At 36.9% G+C, this 19390-nt stretch overlaps 1 long non-coding RNA gene across 2 annotated transcripts in view; it reads left to right on the forward strand.

Annotated features, from left to right (window-relative positions):
- Positions 1–18894, forward strand: part of LOC140498499 (uncharacterized) — a 36379-nt gene extending 17485 nt beyond the window's left edge. Inside the window, exons 2-5 of one of the 2 annotated variants that reach the window (XR_011965113.1) lie at positions 10398–10524; positions 11909–12193; positions 14204–14288; positions 18540–18894. This is a non-coding gene — a long non-coding RNA (uncharacterized lncRNA). The remainder of the gene's footprint in view (positions 1–10397; positions 10525–11908; positions 12194–14203; positions 14289–18539) is intronic. The other variant, XR_011965112.1, reaches the window with a different exon arrangement.
- Positions 18895–19390: the final 496 nt, after the last annotated feature.

Consider the following 19390-nt stretch of genomic DNA (forward strand, 5'->3'; position numbering starts at 1 on the left):
ACAGCTGATTTACTGAGGGCAACGAATATTTAGCCGAGGGAAAGTGTATAACAAGGACATTCAACAGGAAATGATAAAATTTGCTGTTCTTGGTTAATTACACAGGAGCTCTGGGTCAAGTTGTGACTCAGTCATGAAAGAATATGTTATTTCAATATGATATGGCAAACTCTAAAGTTCTTCCCCTCCTCATGATAGTGTCAGGATTGGGTGGATTTCCTCTGTCAGTTACAAGAAGAGGGAGCTTCTAGCTAGTACTCTCTTGCCTCACTAACCTATGCTTAATCATGAAATTCTGAGACTTCCAGAAAAGGATGGGGAAAGGATGTCCCTTTCCTCAACATTATGATAACTTCTTCATGAGGCAACTAGAATAGGAAGATTCAACTAGGTAAGCTTGTGCCTGGGTTCCTGACTCCCTCTTCTTGCTATTGTCCAAATGAGCACCTTATCCTGTGAGAGATGTGTCCATCTTAGAGAAGATCTAATGAATCTGAGAGGTCTGGAGGTCCTGAGTCCTATTTGACAAGAAATGAATGTTGGTTGGGAAGAGACCCCAAATCTACTTGGAGAGGATGGCCATTGGCAAAAGCATTGGCTCAATGGGATATTTCATAGCAGTTAAGTACCAGGAGTTTTTTTGGATAGTATAGAGTTGAGGTGAAATATAAATTGACTAATAAGTAGTCCTATACTGTCATATATTCTGATGAGGTTTAAGGATTTGCGTCTCAGAAGATTGTAAGTTAGGTTAATGAATCCTGGTTTAAGTTCTGTTAGTGTGAGTGTTATATGTTTAGCATTTCTGTTTTATGTAGGGGAGAAGAACAATGCAATGAGTCAGAAATGGAAATCCATGTTTTCTCGACTCCAAATTTTGGCCTCTCTCCACTGGATCTGCAGATTCTTTTTTAAAACCATGCAAACAAGCAGATAGGTGGCACAATGGAGAGAGCACCAGCAGTAGACCCAGGAGGACCTGAGTTCAAATTCATCTGAATAGGTCACTTAACCCCCAATGTCTCAAGAAAAACCCACAAAAGAAATGTCATGTCAAATAGGTAAACAACAACACTTGTGGAGAAGAGGGGGCATTGGGGAATCTGCTCTACTATGAAAATGGAGGGAAAAGTCATTTTTTAAATACATTTGTTTTAAAACCTAGTGAAACTAAAATTTTTCAACTGCTACACAACCATCCAAACATACAAAAGTAAAAATAAAGAAAGTTTTCACGGGCATCTAAACTTTTCTGACATGCTTTAGAAACAAATGAGAAGTTGATAACAAACAAATGAGAGAGAGAAATAAAGAGAGAGATTGAGTATTGCCTCTTTTAGAATTTTGCCAAACCTTCATTTTAGGTATTAAGAAAGACTGGAATGCTTTTGTCAAACACTGACTGTTCTCAGTAGCAAAGCAATTATTTACTCTCTTAATATGACACAGTGGAAAAGACCTGAACTTGTCCCTAGACACAAGTTCAAATCCCATCTTGGCCACTGGCCACTTACCACACTTATGATCTTTTACAAAGCACTTAACTTCTCTAGGTCTCAGTTTCCTTATCAGTAAAATAGAGACATTGGACTAGATGACCTCTAAGGTTGCCTCCAGCTCTAGATCAATGAGCCTATCATCCAAATCTCTCAGATTTTTGCTCTTGCCTAGACAGTATTTATATCATATCAGAAGGAAAGGATTTTTAGGGGAGGAAAAGTTATCTGGAATAGATGTTAACATCATTATGGTGGATCTGTACTAGCCTGCTTTGAGCCAATCCTCTTGCCAGCGGTCATCTTCTCCAAGCAGATTTTTGGCAACTATCATTCATTTCTTATCAACATGCATGCATGCATGCATGCCTATGTACACGTACATATGTGCAGTTGTGTGTTTATATGTATACATTTAAATATGTCATTCAGCATATGTGTATAGCATATTTGATACAATGTGTATAAATGCTTACAATCACACACACACACACACACACACATATATATATATGCATACACATGCATATACATATAAACACAGCAATTCCAAAATGACTCTGAGATGCCTGGACTACCTACACTTACTTTTAAAGTATGACTTTTTCTCTATTAGTTTTGGATTGCTTCTAGAGTCACCTTGAAATTAGACACACAGGGAAACTCAGGGACAAGATGGGGACAAGACATCACACTATTGTGGTGATATTTAGAAGGAAAGCACGATGGTCAGGACTTGAACAACACAATTATGGTGGTTTATTTGAAATCAAAGCTTTATTTCCCACCATGCTACACACTGAAGAGTGAAATGGAGGACAAAACCTTTTTTTTTTTTTAACAGCTAATATAATAAAGTTATTTCTCCCAAATGCTGTGTATGGCAGGTCTAGCTAGAGTTATATATGTGATAACAAGAGGCTGAAACAGGGGTACCAGGGTTACTTGTCCTATAGAACCTTGTAATTGTCCCAGAAAATTTAAATGAAAACATTTTATGTACATTTGGAGCCTTTCAATGAACAGTGAAAAGGCTCCCTTTACCATTATTAATTGCCAATCAAATATTACCTTTCTCATTTTTTTTGATAGGATGAATGGAGTGAATTCCAGTAGAATATAGGTTCCTTGAGGATTAGAGGCTGTTTTGGGTTTTGTTTTTTTCTCCCCAGTATCTAATTCAGGACCTAGAACACAGTGAATACTTTACATACACTCCCTGAATTGAACTGAATGCAGAGGGGACTCCAAAGGTTTTGTGTTTTCTTTTCTTTACTTTTCTTTTTTCTAATGAACTGAATAATCATCAAACACAAGCATTCCAATATACAACAACAAAAAAGAAGATTCTATGTTAAACCGTGAATTTTTTTAAGTGTTTGTTCAATTTAACAAAGCAGTAACAAAAATAGTGTTTGTGTCCGGATCAGAACTTCATTTGATTTTCTTCTCTATATTTAAATTTCTTGTTTATGTTCTCTCTCTCTCTCTCTCTCTCTCTCTCTCTCTCTCTCTCTCTCTCTCTCTCTCTCTCTCTCTCTCTCTCTTTTGCACCCCTATAATTTTCCACTAACTATCCCCCTGCCCCTAAGAGAAGCCCTTCCTATTAGTAAGTATAGTCAAACAAAACACATGGCCTGAGGTTTTAGAGTCAATTGCTATTGTAAAGAAAAATACTACTCAGAATGAAAAAAATGCAATCCCAATTGCATTTAAGTTTTTAGTCATCCAAAATGTGCAAAAATGATAGAAAATTTAACTCTAATATTAGTAACATAAAGAAGTCACAACCAAGTATTTAAAAGTTTATACATATTAAGAGATATTACTTACAAGAAGATAAAGCTGACTAAAGTTTTCATCATTTCAGTTAAATTTTCATCAATCTATTTGAGTTAGAATTTTATTTGAATAAAGGGTTACTAAGCAATCAGAGAGTAACTGAATCAGGAAAAAAACCCAACAAAACATTTCATATGTACAATTTTTAGATCACCAGAGAACTACTTAATTGTTTTAATGAAAAATAACATTTAAAAAATAGAGTTATTTTTTGCCTTCTATTTGAGAAAAAACATGTATTTTTCTTTTAAAAATAATATTCACCGCTTAGATGTCTATGTGTATAACCATAGGGTATATTTGGTATAGCTGGAGTGTGTGTGTGTGTGTGTGTGTGTGTATGTGTATATAGATGATACTATTCTAATTTTTGTTAAGCAACAAATGTTTCTGAAAAGTGACAAATTTTAGTTTTTAAAGCAAACTCTAGTAACTGAATAATTTTCTGATTCGAACTTTTTTTTTTTAAAGAAGCAGAGAGAGAAGAGAAGTTTGAGCAAAGGGAGCCCTTTGGATCCAGTAATGCCTGTTTTAATTTTCCATCCCTGTTCTAAAAAACTAGCACCCTTTGCTTTCAGTGAACTGATGACCACCACTGAGACCACAAACACTCAGTGTGACTTTTTCCCCTGCTGCTGAAATTCCAGCTGGATCCAAATGTAATTTTATTAGGATTTTATTTCACAGCTCATGGGTTTTGCTGAATGCACACAATGGCCAATAACATTTTGTTTAGATGTTGTCACAAGCGGCAGAGCCTCCTGGCAGAGCAGCAGTACTTTACAGAATGTTATTTGGGAAGTGTAAATGAAGCATAAGTGTTAAATATGTTGGTCCTGGTCCTGGATGATATTTTAAACAATTACAGATGGTGGAGGGCTGGCTGTAATTGACAACGGTATCAGCTTCAGAAAGTGTTTTGACAGGCCTCATAGTACGATGATTAATTACAGCAAGACTTCTCTGGGCATTCCAATTTCCTCTCTTGCAGCTCAGAGCTCAGGGTAAAATCTGTAGCTCTTATTACACCATACAACACAGGAAATGTCTTTTCAGTGCCATATCCAGGACCAATCAGGGCTGGAAAAGTTACTCAAGCAAGGCCCTGTGCCATGGGTTGATACTGGAGAGGTCTTTGTCACCAGAAATCCAGAAGAAAAAGGTTTCTTCTTTCTGCTTTAATGGTTGAAATGATGAGAGACCTGTAAGTGGCTACACATAAGCCTGAGATCTTTGGTCAAGTTAGCAAAATGAGCTCTCAAAAAACACATAGTGGAAACAAAGGTAATAGTAGAAATCCCTCCAAGAGGAGGGCTCTGGCTCTGTCTGGTGGTTTTTACTTCAACCAAATTAAATCTGAAGGAGAATAAAAGGAAAAAAAATTAAATGATTAGGTTTCCAGAAGAAAAGAAGCTTAAATTTTAAAGCTACAGGGACTTAGCATCCTTTTCTAGAATGGAGGTGAATATCTCTCCTAGTCATTAGGAGACAGGAGAAAACAGAAGGAAGAAATCTATCTTGTTTTTTGTGGAACTGGCAGACAAAGCAGTCTTGGGTCAATTGAACTCTAAAAATAATAATAAGTATTATTTATAGCTAATCATTATGTAGTTCTTTAGGATTTGCTAAGCATTTACATATGTTATCCCATTTGAGCTGATTTGAGTCCACTCCAGAGAGGCATCAAGGTTATAGTGAATATAGTGCCAGTCAGGAAGCTAAGAAGATCTGGATTCAGGTTTTGCTTCTGACTTCTAAATGTCTGTGTGATCCTGGGCAAGTTACACAGCTGGTCAGAGCCCTAAGCATATAGGGAGTTCCTTTATCAAGCCGTTCCCTATGCCACTGAAATCACAAGTCCATCCTTTGAATGACATGTTAGATCCAAAAGAGCACCTAGTTCTGCTGGACTGACGCTCTCAGACTGATTCTTCCTCGTGAATACAACATTCAATGGGTACATCCAGAATGTGTGGTTTTTTGAGGAATGGCACCTGTGACATATCACCCTGTTGAACCTATTCATTAGTGCTGCCTGTTATCCTTACGTAACTACTATCATGTCATAATTTGGAATTATCTCTGCTGGGAGACCCAAAGAATATGTTGACAACATGTTGCTATGGAAAGAGGATTGGCTTGTTTGAGACTCATAAGACCTAGGTTGGAATTCCTATTCTCTCACTTATTAGTTGTATAACATTAGGTAAATCACTTACAATTTTTCTCTTAAAACAAAAAGCTTTTTTCTTCAAGTAACAAAAATTTATTAATTTTTATTTCCCCTCCTCTCATACATCCAACTAGAATATAAGAAAAGAAAAAAGGACACCTTGTAAGAAATATGGTTAGTCTAGCAAATTCCCACATTGATCATGTCATGCAGAGTAGGTCAATTTCTTCGTGCCTCCTCAATGATCCTCTGGAATCATGGCTAGTCATTGTATTAAAGATGGAACTTAAGACTTTCAGAGTGTTTTTTTTCCACATACACAGTTGTAGTCATTCTCAAGTTTCTCTAAACCCTATTGCTTTGATAAATTATTATGGTGTGATAACGTTCCATACATCATATTGCATAATTTGTTCAGCCATTCCTTTCTTTTTACTAACGAGGAGATAAGAGGACCTAAGAGGTTAATAGTAATAACAACTAGCACTCATAGAGTGTTTTAAGATTTGCAAGGCATTTTACTGATTTTATCTCATTTTGATCCTTGCAACAACCTTGTGAAATAGGTACAGTTATTACTCCCGTTTTACAGATAATAAAAATAAGGCCGAGAGAATGCAGGGCCACACATCTTGTCTATGAGGAAGGATTTGGACTCAGGCCTTCCTGACCCCAAGTCCTGCCCTCATGCTAGGTTGTTAGGTGATCTGGCCAAGTGGCAAAGCCAGGATTCAAGTTTGTCTTCCAACTCCAAATGCTGAGAACCTAGGAGTTCACTAGATTATAATATTTCCATGTCAGGCTCTCTTCTGTGATTCATTGACTTGTGCTTTCTTTAGTGTATCCACTCCCTTGCCCTTGGCAGATTCCAGCTTATTGAAAGTACTTCAGGAATTGCAGTGGATAAAAAACACCATCATCCTGAGGCCAGTCTGGTGGTCTCTGAATTTAACTTGACTGGTCTTCAGATGATAGAAATGCAGTCTGTCAGTAGAACCATGCTTGAAGCTCTAGCTTGGTGTAATGGACCTGCCAGAAGTTATGCTTTGTCAGCATGTCCCTCAGGAACCCAGGGTCATCTCCAAGTCAAGACAAGGCATCAGAATACATCTTAGATGGAGGATGAACACGTCAGTTCCATAAAACACTATCTATACTTTTCTCTAATCTAAAAGACTTTGATAACATTTAGCAGAGTTCAATAAGTGATCCTCAATACTAGACTGGTGATTAGAAGGTCGCATTTTATTTAGTTTTATATACACAGTTCTATCCATATCTACATATATACATATATGTACATTATACAATTCTATATATGTATATATACAATATATTACACACATACATATGTACAAAGAATATGCAATATATATTATAGTCACACATATACACATGCATATATATATACACATAGACATGTATACACACAATGCATACAAATGCAAATGCACATACCTAATGGTTATACATATGCATATGCATATATGTATACCTGAACATATGAATATACATATACTAGGGAATCTGAATCTGATTTCACAAATGAAAGGAATACCCAGTGTGCAAATGCCCTTATCAATGTCGATCAACCTTTCCTCAGGAATTTCAAATTCACTCCTGCTACTCCAGCTAGCATGTACAGCAACAGAACTTGAACCAAGATCTTCCTGATTTCAAGGTCAGTCTTCTCTATTTTATACCATGCTGTCTCTCAATATTGAAATAATACTAAAAAAGACAAATATTGCACATGAGGCTACAGTAATGAGCAGTTTGGGTCTAGACTGCTCCAGACACTTGAGAGTCTACAGTATTTTCTTGAGGAAATATACCCTAAGACGAAAAACGTCTTTGCAAAACAGGGATGCTGATGTAAAATTCTTCATGGAGTCTTTCATTCTAGACAGATAGACTGTTATTCTCTTTCTCTGAGAATTACCATCCTTGTTTTCACATCAGCCTCCCAGATCTTCCCCCTGGGAGAGAAGCCAGTAACCTACTTCAGGCAGGAAATGTGGAAATCTTAGAATTCCTTCGGTGCCCAGAGATTTGATTCTTTCGTCCCTCAGGCTAGCAGAAAGCTCGCCTGCAGCTCATCTCTTGACTGCAGTTGGGGTTAGCTTGACCTCCTGTCATCACAGCATGTCTCTAGCCTGAAGGGCTTCTTCCTGGAATGAAGTTTCTTTCTCAGGTCCATCTAGACCACCTGATCACTAACCCCAGTGTCTGGAAACTTCTAGCCCTGACTTAGCTCCCTTAAGACTAACTTTTTACCACAGTTTTTTTCTTTTAGGGGAGAGTTTCCCCTCCCTCCAGTCTTCCCTCCCACTAACCCTTAATGTAACAGGCACTTTCTTCTAATACTAATTCTAATTATTGAGGTCAAATTTCTGATAGCCCTATACTGTGATATTTGGGCCCTTTAATACTATTCCAAAGTAATCTTATTGATTTTTTCCACCAACTTGAAATTGCTTTTTGTCAAAATTAGACTGATTGATAGCAAAGATTACAGTAATTCTAGCTGCCGCTTATCCAAGATTTTTCTTAGCCTTCCTCTATATTCTCTCTCTATGCTCTCTTGGTGATCACATGAGATTCCATAGATTTAATTATCACCTTTATGCAAATGACTTAAACATCTATCCTGCTCTCACTTCTTATATCACCTGCCTTATATGGCCTGCTGACCATTTCTAACTGGAGTATAGAATCACATACTTAGCAGTGGAAGGAACTCTTAGAGGGTATGTAGTCCAGAGCCCTCATTATACAGATGAGGAAACTATGACCAGAAAGGCTTTATCTTTTAAACAGGAAGCTTAAATGACTTGCTCAGGGTCACACAGCTAGGAAATGTCTGAGATGGAATTCAGAACCAAATCTCCCTTATTTCAAGTCTAGTGTGCTATGCAACATCCCACATCCTGTAGGCAACTCCAGATCAACATATCTAAAACAGAAGTCATTATCTTCATCCTCCATGACAGAGCCTGCCCTTTCAGGGTAAGTCAATAAGCATCTGTTAAGCACTTACCATGTACTAGACACTCTGCTAAGCCCTGGATACACATACAAGTGGAAAGAAAGACAGTCCTCTGCCCTCAAGGAGATTCCATTCTAAGAGGAAAGATAACAAAAGGCAGTGGGAAAGGATGGGGGGAAGGTATATTCATTTGGGGAGATGGTAGAGGAACTCTTAGAGAGTCAACAGGGGAGCCCAGAGAGGAGTGATGACAGGGGCAGCCAAGGCACTTTCCTTAAAATGGAGGCATAGGACGAACCAGTCAATCACAGGAAGGGGCTGCAGGAGGAGAGAGAACTTACAGGGTAAGGAAGATTCTGTGGCATCGTAATGAAAGTCCAAGAAGTCAGGAGAAGAGCCCAGAGACATTCATTTTCTGGGTCACACAACTAGGAAGTGTCTGAGGCAGGATTCAAATTCATGTCTTCTTGATTCAAACCAAGCTCGGTGCTCTCTCTAGGATTCCATGCTTCCTCTCTTATGTGCAGTAGATATCTCCAAGTCAATATGCCTAAAACAGGACTCACTATTCCACCACCACCCCAACCTCTCCTTAAATCTTTCCTGGTTCTATTAAGGGTATTACTATCATTCCAACTTCACACATGGTGAACCTCCATTGCTCCCTCTCTCCCTATCTCCCCTTCCATACCCAATCTATTGCCAAAACTTGTCTATTTTCACCTTTCGCATTCATTCCTTTTCCTTCATTCGCCAGGCCAGCCCCCTAGTTCAGTCTCACCCAGAATATTGCAAATTACATTCCATAATTTCAGTCTCTGCCTTAGCTCACCCATGCTCCACAAAGCAGAAGAATTAATATTCTTATAGCACACCTTAATCCGTCACTGTCCTGCTCAAGAATTGGCTCTGGTTCTCTTTCATCTCAATACAACTTATATTCGAAAGCTTTGGCTCTCTATTATCTCTAATACAGCTTATATTTGAAAGTTTGGTATTTTCCCCAAAATGCTACCTATACAAAAGATCATCACAAATAAAGAATGGTGAAAAGACTCATTACTCAAATATGTAGCAAAAAAAAAAAAAATAGAATATCCTAGACAGTGCACAAAGGTAAAATACAAACTGCTGAGCTTGCCACTTAAAATCCTTCACATCCACTTGCCATCCTACCTTTACAAATTATTTCAGGTTGCTCTCATTCAGTGAAGGGCTTCCTCCCTACCCCTACTCAGAGTTAATAGAATATTACTAGCTCTCATTTCTTTTTGTAATTTCATAGCTAATAATTGCCATTTTTTTTAGTTTTGTCCTCAGCTCTATTATCCTTTACTATGTTATAGCTAAAGATTGATTTTTCTAACTATGGGGATAAGGATGAAATGTAGAAGAGCCCATATTGTCCCCCTCCAGTTTGCTAATATAGGGGTATTTGTCCATGGGTCATAGGACAGTGAGGATAATTTTCCATTGTCAAATAGAACTTTCTCGATTTCATGTCAACTGAACTGAGAGGTGCAACTTTCTGTTTGCTTAATGTAGGTCCATATTCTCTTCCCTGGCAGAGGTTTCAATATAAACTGGCATTGCCTGAAGGTAGAGTGGAGGATCTAACGTGAAAGGTGATAGGTGATTTTGTTTGACTAGAAATTGCGGACAGAATTTCTGGAGTTTGTGCTTTCTCTCTCTCTGGCCAGCTCAGAGGCTCTTTTCTTCTCTCTTCTTTTTTGGCTTAGGAGAGCGTCAGACCTTTGGATGAGTTCCTGTGCTACCAGTCATTCCCAGAGTCTTGGTTACTGTCTTGGATCTGCTCTGGTCTGGAAGCAAATCAGAAATAGAGACCTGGATTTTGAGTACTAACCTCTTCTTTTAAAAAAATATTTCTCTTTTTCAGGCAAAACTGTTATTGTGTGGGCATCTTGTTTTTAAAAACATTAAGACCATGGCCAAAAGATACAGCAATCCTGTCAATCCAACAGATTTAAGAGTGCAGCAGGTGATGGAAATTGGAGGACTACAGAGTAGGTAGCAATCATGCTCACCAAACTGGTGTATTTGCTAATTCTCAAACTTGCGTTTCATTCCTACCTCTGGACACTTACTTAGGCTATCTCCCACACCAGGAATGGATTTCGTACTCCTCTAGTCCTTAGAATTTTTGTCTTCCTATAAGACTCACCTCAGGCATAACTTCTGAAACTTCCCTTAGCTGTCAATGTTTTCTTTCTCTTCCAATTACACATTTACTTAGGTGAAGTGTGAGAATCTTGTCTATTATGTAAGTTGTGGATGTCCATGAGTTGCCTAAATTTGTGGCTAAAGTGATTAAGTATTTCAGGAATTTCACCCATCCCTCCCCAAGGGATGCTGAAAGGGGAGTGGGAGATTGAGACTCTTAGACTGTACACTGCTCTCCTCAGAGGAGAATATGATACTAAAATTATTTCTATCTGCGCTCCTAAATATTGTTAGGAAAATGATTTTTAGGTTCAGACTGCTTTCCTGTATCTCTGTCTCTTCAAGAGGAAAAGGTATTTGAAAGCTTGTGTTGTTGTTTTTTCTGTTCAAAATGCTAGTTACACAAAAGACCATCACAAATAACAAATGGAGAATAATTTCAATTAATCAAGCATATAGCAACTATACCAGACAATGCACAAAGTGAATGAGTTCTCCTACTAGGAACAAGCTACTTTAGCTCAATCAAAAGGGAGGCAGAGACAGAGAGAGAGAGAGAAAGAGAGAGAGAGAGAGAGAGAGAGAGAGAGAGAGAGAGAGAGAGAGAGAGAGAGAGAGAGAGAGAGCTATAAAGTCAGTAGAAAGGGGAGAGAGAGAGATCCCAATACCAACTAAAGGGAAATTCTCCAAAGTTTCTAAGAAGCCAAGCTTGGGGGTTAACTTTTCCCTACATGCCTACTGTCCAAAATCTTTTCTTTTTCTCTCTGGATTTCTCCCTGAAGAGGGCAGAGAACTTCAAACAACTTTCTTAATGCAGGAAGGAAGAAGTAGGTCTCTCTTCCTATGCTCTCCCACCAAATCCACGGCTCATTCAGATCTGGACAGGCATACCTTGTTTACTTAGCTTTATTCTTCTCACATACTGCATTTTTTACACATCAAAGGTTTGAGGCCACCCTGTGTCTTTTGGTGCCTTTTTTTTTCAAACAGCATGAGCTCACATAGTGTCCCTGGGTCATAGTTTAGTGATTTTTTCAACATTTCAAACTTTTTTCATTATTATTATCTATTATAGTAATCTGTGATCCATGATCTTTGAGTTTTACTATTGTAATTGATTTGGGACACTACAAACTGTTCTCCAAAAAGATGGGGAGCTTAAGAGAGAAACAGTATTATGTGAGTTCTGTCTGCTCTCCTGACAAGCCATTCCCTTTCTCTTGTCAGGCCTCCCTGTTCCGGAGACAAAACAATTTGGAAGTTAGACCAATTAATAACATTGCAGTGGCCTTTTAGTGTTCAAGTGAAAAGCAAAGTCAATTGATGCAGCAAACTTCATTGGGTTTTATTTGAAGCAATTGCCACAACCACCCCAACCTTCAGTAATCACCACCCGTATCCGTCAACAGCCATCAACATCGAGGAAAGACCTTCCACCAGCCAACAGATCATAACTAGCTGAAGGCTCCAGTGATGATTAACATTTTTTACCAATGATATATTTTCATTAAGGTATGTAGGTTATTTTTTTAGGCCTGATACTATTGCACACTTAATAGAATAAAGTATCATGTGAACATAACTTTTACATCTTCACTGGAATAGTCACTTTAGTACCATGGTCTGGAATGGAACCTGCCTTATATCTGACATCACAATATGTCACTCCTTATCATGCATATTCCCTGCCATATTACATATATGTTTGCCATGGCACGTTACACATGTAAAACACCACCACACATACCACACCATACCACAATGTCATGCCATATCATGTAACACCATGCATATATCACATATGCCAAATCACATAATGCCATGTTATGCTTATGTCATTCCACATCACGTGTTCCAAGCCATATCAAGGCACATCACAAATACATCACACTATATCATTGATATGTCACACCATGTCATGTTACATTATACACATATCATGCCATACCAGCCATCTCACACACATATGTCATGCCACAATACACACATTTCATATCACATTATGAAATCTCACACATATGTCCTATAATATCATGCATATGATTAACCACATGATGCCCTACTATATCCTACATATATCACACCATACCACATCACTCCGCGTCACACTTATGCCATGCCAGTCACACATTTCAGTCATAGCTACACATGCTACACCACACCAAGCATGTCTCATTGCAGGTTATGTCACATCATGCCCCATCACATCATATGTTGTACCATATCACATCATGCCATGCCACAGCATGCCAGTCTTGCCATATCATGGCATTTTGTACACATGTCACACCACATAACATGATAAGACAAGAAAAGAGCCATCAATTTTTTATTGAATTTTTAGATGCCTAATATTGGGAATCAATCAGCCAATCAATTAATATTGAGAATATACAGGGAAGTAAACAGGAATCAGTAACATGTCATTTGCCCATTTGCCCAAAGGGGGTCTGTCTCGGGAGATAACTTACTTTTGTGCTTGGTAGAGTCCCTGGAGGAGCTACTGTAACTTACTAATGTTATCGCATACATTTCTTTGCTTTTGGGGAGAAGTCTTAGAATGAAATGTCAGAGTTACGGACTACTTGGCTGTTCCACTAAGTGCTAGAACTTTTTAACAGTGAAAATCTGTGCTTGAGGTCTGGCCACTAAATCCCCTTCCAACCTTGGTTGGAGATGCAGATCAAGACAAAATGATCAATTTGTGGAATTCTATTTTTAGGGGGCAAATGGCAGTATACTGTAAAAGGTGTTCACAAAACATTTGTTGATTTTGGATTTTTTCTTTATTGTGGTATACACATTGGGCTATGACTAAACCAATAATTTGAAGTTGGAGCTTAACTGTCTTAGCACATTTGACATTCATGTAAAGGAAGCTTTTAGAAGCCATATACTCTTTCAGAAAAGGAGAATTGAATATTATTGGATAAACTTAGTGATTTTTATATTTTCTAAAGAAAAAGAACCCAAACGAGAGCCTGGAATTTCTTTCCATTTCTGCACTTTTGAGATCGGGTTATATTCTTCTTCAACATATAGAGAATCAAACTCTTTTTCCTCTAATTCTCAGAATGTGAGATATTTTCATCTACTTTGAAAACTACTAAAAAAAAAATAGATACTGTTTTATTCCAGGAAGCCCGCTTTTTAGAAGTTCCTGCTTAGAAACACCAGCAAATATTCATCTGTGAGACTGAAATTTTACATTCCTTCAAAAAATTACCCTCATAAATACGTTTTTTTAGAAGCTGACTCCTTGAAAATTCATAGAATCAGTATGTCTAAAGTATGTCATGCTATAGACTCTGAATCAATGATCTTATTATTATATACAACATTTGATGGCAAGGAAATGACTTGCTGGGTATAAGTTGGGCAATGTCAAAGGTGCATTAGCTTAAAAAAAATTAGGATATAATTTCTTTACCTTATTTAGTGTATTCATTAGCTACGTCCTGAAAGACTTGATGGAGCTTTCAGAAGTGTCTGATTTTTACCCAGGATTAACTCTTCTCCTAGGACTTGAATGCAGTTTGACTTCACCAAAAGAAAACTCAACTTTCTGGCAGCTTCACATGTATGGACTTTAGCCAAGAACAAGGAAGTAAGTTTAAAAAAGTCTCTGAACATTAAAAAAAAAAAGATGCTGTCAGTTTCATGTAGTTTATATATAAGACAGTCCCCCAAGCCCTAACTTATAGCCTGCTGACTTTTACTTTACTTAAAATCCAAATACAGTTTATATGGCACCTTTCAACTTCAAAATGTTAAGATTTGGCTTATCTGGTTTCCAAACTCAAATTAATTAAAAGCAATAAATTAGTAAGAGAGGCTGCTACTGATGGGAACAAAAAGAATAGGGAGAAATCAATCAATAAATATTTGTTAAGCATTTACTTAGTACCAGGCACCAACAGAGAAATAGGGAACCTACAAAAAGTGATGGAAAGAACTGAATAAATTTAGTCTGGAATCATTCAGAGTAAGTAAAGGAAACTTTCCTAACATCTCAGTAGCTCCCAAAAATACTCTCATACTCCAGCACAGTAAAAACTTTGATATTCTAAATGATGGTGCAAACAGAAATGATTTAATTGTGTTTAGTATGTTCAGTTTTAGGGAAAAGGGAAGCATGCAGGATAGTGTAGTTTGAAAAGACTCCCAACCAAATGGTTAAAAGAAATTTAAAAATATTTAGTGCTTAAAAGTACAAATATTTATTATTCATTTGTGTCTGAGTCTTTGTGACTCTGTATAGGATTTTAGATACTAGAGTGGTTTGCCATTTCCTTCTCCAGAGGCTTAAGGCAAGCAGAGGTTAAGTGACTTGTCCAGAGTCATACAGCTACTAAGTGTCCAGACTTGAACTCAAGAGTCCCCGATTCTAGACCCAGTGCTCTATCCACTGAGCCGCCTAGCTGCCTACATAGCCTTACTATACAGAATAACATATTAGTGAGGTTTCTGGGTAACTGAGATTTTACTTTACGTTACTATCCATAATTCTTAAATCACAGAAAAGGAATAAGGAAGGAACTAAAATGTATTTATTCTTTCTGTCACCACCAAAATAAATATTGTATAACACTTTGGACTACATGTTGTGGTTTCCCTTGTGGTATTCTTCTGACTTTCTAATTTTCCATATATTTTTAATACCCTTTTCTATATTCAAGATCATCAAAAAGCGTGAACCTCTCCTTCCTTTATTAGAAAAGCAAGGAAAACAATTGAATAACAAAGTAGTTAAACAAAAATTGAAATTGGGTGATTTTCATTGCATGACTCATTTTCTCCTAGTTTTATTTTTTGTTGTTGTTTTTAACCTTCATTTCCATATGCAGTTTAAGAATATTTGTGTTTTAAGACTAGACTGTTTTTGAAAAGAGGTCCACTTTTGAATCAGGAATTGAAACTTAGGGATCTAGATCTTTATATTTATCCAAAAGAGATATCCCAGAAAAATGAAGAGATAAAAAAGAGAAACTGTCCAAATCATCCCTGCAATTATATTTTCAGCATTGCTTTGGGTTAGATTAGGGCCTTTACTCCCCTTTCAGAAAATATTCAGGAAACTCCACAGCTGCTCTCAAATTGGTAACTAGACTCTTGCTGGAAATTTCTTAGATGACAGAACAAAGCCAAAGTCCTTTTCTTTCCCATCCTTGTTAATGCAGTCTTTTAGGACTTATAACTCCTATGTCATCAGGGTATATATCATCTCATCAAGAAACATGAGCTAAAACTTAATTGTTTTTAAATGCTATGAGCCTGTGTTGGTGGCTAGCATGAGACACAATTTCTCTAGCAAGCCATAAAAACCTCTTCTCCCTGGAAGCTCACTCCACCTTTAGACTGCTTCTCATGTTGGTAGTATCCTCCACCCTTCTGGCCTCTCCTGATGGTTTGGTTCCTCCCAGAGTCTCCATTCTAAAGAGGTCCAGGTTAACTATGTCTTCATTTCTCTCCAGGCTCCATTGTTAATGCATCTCCACAGGACTTTCTCTACCTTCTCCCCTTACCTTATATTTTCACTCCTCCCCCCTTTTCAGCTCCCTTTTCTGTGTGGTCTTCCCCCATTAGAACATAATCTCTTTAAGGGAAGAGACTGACTTTCTGCTTGTATTTGCCTTCTCAGAGTTTAACACAGCTTCTGACACATAGTAAATGTTTAAAAAATGCTTGTTGACTTGACTTGACCAAGAATTGGCTCACACCATGAGGGTGTTCTTAATTTCTTTGCATCTCCTCTCCTCCTCCATACTCGAGATAACTTTAGGATTTTCTATTTGATACCATCCAACGTGTTGATACTGATTCCCCTTGCCAACATATGGCTCACATGGCTCAAAGAATGAACATGTTTAAAAGAATAATATCAAAACACATTAAAAATAGTGATACCTTCCAAAAGCAAACCTCTTCAGAAATCAGAATAGTCTCAGTCATTGATAGCATTACCTTATTTAAGATGCAGCAGGCAGCACCCAGGATTATTTTTCCAAGTCTATTTTCCTCTCCATATCTTCTCTAACTCTCTTTGCTAAATCAGTTGTTCTCCAGCTTAAGACTCATGCTTAATCATTCTGTGTCACGTGCTATATCCTCTCTTTCTTCACCTGTCAGCAGATAGTGGCATCAAAATTATATAGGACTAACTTTTGTATTATGGGAACTGAGAAAGAAGCATCTTATGCTTCAGAACGTATCACTTAATTTTCAATTAAGTGATACTTTCTGTAGGTCTTATAAATTTATAATTACAAGACAAAATATGACCAGCAGTTATTTCTACTGTTAATGTTACACAGTTGGCTCAGGATTAAGAAACTAAATTAAATAGAAAAGGCCAGGGCTCATAGTCTACAAAAAAACCTCATGTTGGAGGAAGTTAGTATTATTTCTATATGCCACGCATCCTTTTAAAATTCAGATTTCTTTATTTTACTATAAACTTAGTAAAATTCCTTTAAAAAGAGAGATGAGAAGCGATAAGCATGATAATAACTAAATTACATTGAATTTGATACTGATTAACAATGTGGAAAATCAGTTGTTCGTGCATAGTCAGAGAATCAATTTATTAGAAAAAAGATCAAAAAGAATGCTCAATCAGAAGAAAGAATAAAAACAAGAAAATATGACCTGTAATTAAACAACTCCAAACTGACTTTTACAAACAAGATATTGACACTGATATTGAGTGATCAATTCTTGAGATATCTGATAAAGGGGAAGATCAAAAAGTTGTAGGAAAATACTCAGAACAAATCATCCAAAAGGGTGACTGAAAGAATATCAGTAACTACTGGTCCACATGCCTACTTTATCACCCACACAAAATTTTTATGAAGCTTCTTAAAATGTGAAATATCATATTTTTTGACATAGCCAATGTCCAAATTTGTTTGGGAATTTGTTTCAAGGTTTTTCTTTTCCTGCCCCCCCCATCAGTGCAGAGAGGAAATTGAGGAGAGAAAATTAATGTTTATTAATGGAAAAATAAATGTAATTGAAAATAAAATAAACAAAGCAGTTTTACCCTAAAAAAAGAGAGAGACTCCTTGAGGGCAGTTTAAATTATGTCAGGACAAAAGTCATAATAATTAAAGCTGTCAAAAAGTGGAATTGGTTGCTTCAACATCTTGAGATTTGAAAGAGGAGGCTGAATGACAACTTCTTGGGTTTTATGTTATATATGGGATTTTCTTTGTGCACAGGTTAGACTAGATGGCAAATGAAGTCCTTTCTAACTCAAATGTGATTCTATGAAAATGTTAAGAGGGAAAATAAAAGTTCTTACAAGCAAGCCTCCAAATACCAAAAAGTTTCTTAAATGAGTATGAATAGTATTTGACACTGAAAATGAAAACTTGAGCACCAATAATAGAATAAAATACAAAATGGGAAAAGAAGATAAACTGGCTACATAGGATGAGCAAGGGACAGTGTGATTGCTCCTTTGGTACTCATGCATCAATCAACTAACAAGCAGCTTCAAGAACATATTATATAATGTCAAAAGATCTAGAAGATGACTTCTATATGTTGGGCAGAAATCTGCTTCCATCACCCTACCCCCCTTGGAAAAACATGGACAAGAGTTGCAGAGGAGAAAAGGGAGATTGATTGTGATCTACATTAATGAAGGGAGTACCCATATTAACAAGGTCACAAATTCATTGACATATCCATTGAAGTATGGAAATGATCATGCACCTAGGTGAATTTCATTTGACAAGGATAATGTTTAATGTGTGGAACAGTCTGAAAATTTTTTCTAAACATGATAGCATGTTATATTAAAATGTGTCATCTCTCTGTGACTTACAAACATCCTCATTTTAAATTCTAGCATGAGTTCTGCAAAGGCAAAGGCAAGGAATTGGCAGATAATAAAAATTTGCCTTCAGGATTGTACACAGATCTTCAGAATGACTATAATAACCATCGCTTTTATTCAGTAATCTACTAAGGACTTTATTTTAAATGACAAGAAGATCTAAATGGAAGATAAGTAAGATTGCAAATGACATGCATGAAAGTATATTAACGAGTTATAATTCTATAAATATAGTGATCCGTTCAATTATTGCCAATTTGGACTGTATTATTCCCAGGGAAAACAATGGTTTTTAAATAACTAGAACAGAATGAGATTGATAGGAAGATGCATATAGAATTAATTACATGTTCATATGTAAATTCAGAAGTCAAAAATAAAAACAATTCTATGAGGAAAATGTGGAGTTGTCTAAAAACGACTATTGTGAATGAACAGGGAATTCAGTAAATTATCTCAGATTTTTAAAAGACACATAAAATGCCTTGGTCCTTTAAAAATTGTATCCAGACCACTAAATGAACTGACCTTGGCAATGAACATGAAGGACAACAAGAGCAACAAATTTTATTTGCAATAATGGGAAAAAGAGGTAGATAGGGATAAGAGCTTGGGTAGGTGGAATATTATGGAAATAGGTAAAAGTAGAACTCCACTTCTTAACTCTTCTTTTAGGATTGTTTTCTCTGCCAACAAGAATGACTGGAAAGGACAGAATAAAAATAGCTAATTCCAAATTGAAACTCAAATTTAGAAAAAGGCATATAAGAATATCATTTGGTACATTTAAGCTATTAGGCCTAGAGGAGCAAGCTCTTAGAATACGGGACAGATGTGATTACTAAGTCACAGTTGGTGTTGTT

This window comes from Notamacropus eugenii, chromosome 4 (genome assembly GCF_028372415.1).
Source record: "Notamacropus eugenii isolate mMacEug1 chromosome 4, mMacEug1.pri_v2, whole genome shotgun sequence".
NCBI classification, from domain to species: Eukaryota; Metazoa; Chordata; class Mammalia; order Diprotodontia; family Macropodidae; genus Notamacropus; species Notamacropus eugenii.